This window comes from Plasmopara halstedii (genome assembly GCF_900000015.1).
Source record: "Plasmopara halstedii genome assembly, contig: Scaffold_42, whole genome shotgun sequence".
Lineage (NCBI taxonomy): Eukaryota > Oomycota > Peronosporomycetes > Peronosporales > Peronosporaceae > Plasmopara > Plasmopara halstedii.
Window position 1 is genome coordinate 186,816 of NW_020186963.1, and position 3,245 is coordinate 190,060.

Here is a 3,245-nt window from a genome sequence, read left to right on the forward strand (position 1 = left end):
ATTAAAGCTGCGGGTCATTCGAGGCAGAAAACAAATAATGATCATTGCCTCATAAACTTCATTACTCCTACATTACTTTATGTTCTGATCACCTCTTTTATTTAACGGAAACATGCCCACTTCATTGCTTCACTAGCATATTTCACTACCAAATGACTCATTATTTGCTGAATTCCATCTGTAACCAGATTTTTTAAATATTTTGCAATCAGCCAAGAAATGGCAATTTTCATGCTTTTTTGTTTCCTTTGACTCTTTAGTACGACCAGTGAGAAAATGAACGATCTTGATATTTAGCAATATTCTCGAACTTAAGATCGCGATGAATCAACTTGAATTCTTATATTTAATTCGCAGCGATTCAGGAAAACGAAGTTCGTGATTTTGCCACAGAATGATGACCGTAAATGTTGAAGTCCCGTTGCTTTCTGTCATTACACTCATGTTTTGTCGCATGTTCTAAGCGACACCAATAGATTTGACGATTTGAGATTGTTTTATAGTCGAAATAGGTTGAAGAAGAGAGGTGGCATGGGCAGGGACAGGGACGCTCAGGTGCCGCGAGGGCTTACGGGCTTAAGTTTACTATTGCTGATGAATGATGGCGAAAATGATGTACGCTCAAACGCCACGAGATCTTCCCTGTCCAGTTGATCTGGTACCTGGTCTCAATACGTAGAATCTGCTGATAGGTTGACGTCTGGTGGTTTCTGGTTTCTTCTAGAAAAATGAAGTATATGGGAATGTTAGAAAGCTTTTGCATTGCTGAAACACGATGTGAGATCGCATGCTGTAGGCTCCAATTTGGCCTAGTTTTTTTATGAGACCACGTCCCTCTCCTTTTTACATGACATACGATCTTAAGCTACTATCGTTTTGTCTTACCATGTACAGTAAGAAATTCTGTGTACTGCATGGGGTGTGGCCAGCAGCCCACGCGTCCCACAGATCTCCTCTTTCCAAAAGCCATCACCTCACATTAATCGTAGTACTTCACCATTGTATCTTGCTTTGGCACTTTCTGTCATGCACGCCCAGACATTCTTCATATCGTGACAGAAAAACATTCCATTGTATTTGATGGCTATACGTCGTCAATATAGTTTTCAATATCGAAGTTTCCTTGTGAACACAATCAACCGGCCACCTTTATGTCTCTGCCAAGTGCGATTATGCGTGGAGCGATGAGGAAGTTCGATTTGGCAAAGAAGTTGACTCGAATGGCAATGTGTCGTCAATTTCAATTTTATCACGCTTTACGTCGAAAATGTCCTCGTCATTGTGGTAGAAAGACGAAAAGTAGGATAAAAACCACAAGACAGACCCCTAGTACCATTTAAATGATGTAGCTAGACTAAGACCTCGAAGGTAGTCGGACTTTCCAGTTCACAAAACCTTACTGTATAAAAAGTTAGCCTTCTAATTTTTTAATCTTTTTCTCCTATAAAGCCTGATATGTATTGAGACGATCAATCAATGTGATTGTCTTACTTATCTGTTCCTCCGTAGTAGCATGCTGGTGCACTGCCACCCGTTCCAGGAATTCTGACCATTGATATCATCGAATTTGTTGTACCTCTTGGTTCTTGTCTCTGGGCTAGGAACCTCGCTGTATTGAGCGATTTTGTAGTCGGAAATACCAATTCTACGAAGATAATGCTGTCTTGCGGCTTATCTGGAGTATCGTGCTCCATTGTTGTTTCCTTTGGCTTGCTCGCTACTGCTGGTATCAACTTGGAGTAAGATTTGAGTCGTCAATCCCTGGTTCTTGATGATTTTACTTCATGTCTGTATTATCCATCCTGTCATTGTACTGAAGGTGAAATATGTACTGGGAAGGACAAAAAATGAACTTGACTGTATGAATTACAATCCATGTTCCGTGTATGTGAGATTTGATGAAACTTTTATTGTAGAATTCTGTTGTTTTCATGGTCTAGACTCAAAGCGAAAACGAAATCTATCAGAGCATTGTTGCTGACGCTTAACAGTTTTATTAAGATATGATTTCATCGCAATATAAATTGCACCTTGTTGTATGACAGATCCAAGTTATTAAGAGTGACAAAACCTAGCATAAAGGCAGTACTGCCGAAAATTTCTATCAGCGTCTAAAATTTGTGGACTCTTAAATCATAATTAGTGTAAATACAATAAATATAATGAAATGTTGACAAAGGGAAAAATTGTATTCTAGTACGACTTTCATACAGGTATGATTGCACCAGGTATGATGGTGGACCTTGAGAAAGATTTTTTTGGCCAACAAACTCTCCCAACAAAGATGAGAGAAGATGTTATTGCGCACAGACCGCAATTTTCAATTGCCTCAAACTGAGAGCGCGGCTACTTGCCACCTCTCCCTTCCGAGCTCAGCTCGAGACACCAAATTATTTTTACTTTTTGTCGATATATGGCTTATGGTGTTCAAGCTACGCCACACCTAGAATAAGACTATCTGGAAATCGCTTGACACGTTTGACAATGTCAGAGTTTTTAAGGCTTACTTGAGGGTCCAACAAAATCAACAACACTTCACTATCGTCCCCGTCGCAAGAGGCTCAAATATTGTATCTGTTCATAACAAGTTCGATGCCACCACGCACTACCTACTGCGGTTGATATTCACGCGTCATACATTACTGCACAGCGTACGCTTTTGATCAATATATTTCAAAGCTTTTCATAGCCCGGGAATTGATGTTGACAACCAACAACCATGGGCTATAAGCAAACCTTTCTTAGATAATGTCGCCGATTTCATGTTTGTGTCTCGCTAAACCCTAGGCCATAACTCCTATGAAGTATAATATAACCCAGTCCTTTCACGATTGGCCACCTTGCATCTACTGGTGTCTGACGATTTTCTTGCGAGATAGCCGGTGTTGTAGAAGGGAAATAGCTAGGCACATAAGACGGATGACGGCAGGAAGAGGCAGAGCTGCATAAAATACGCGAAAGACTTATGAATTTCTCGCCGACGCACAATTTATCGTGGGATGTGACGCAAAAGTAACAGGATGTTAAGCATCTCAAATGGCAGATTTTGAGTGGACGGCGTTCATCTAGCCGGCATTTATCAGAGTGTTGACTACGCCTAACCGCGGTATAAACTACAATAGCGCATGATAAGAGCAATTGTAACGGGGTTACATGAGAGTGACCCGTCACTCTCCCAAGGGAGCTATGGTGTGGCATACACCACAGCTACTAGATGGGTACATGGCTTGAGAGTCATGTAATAG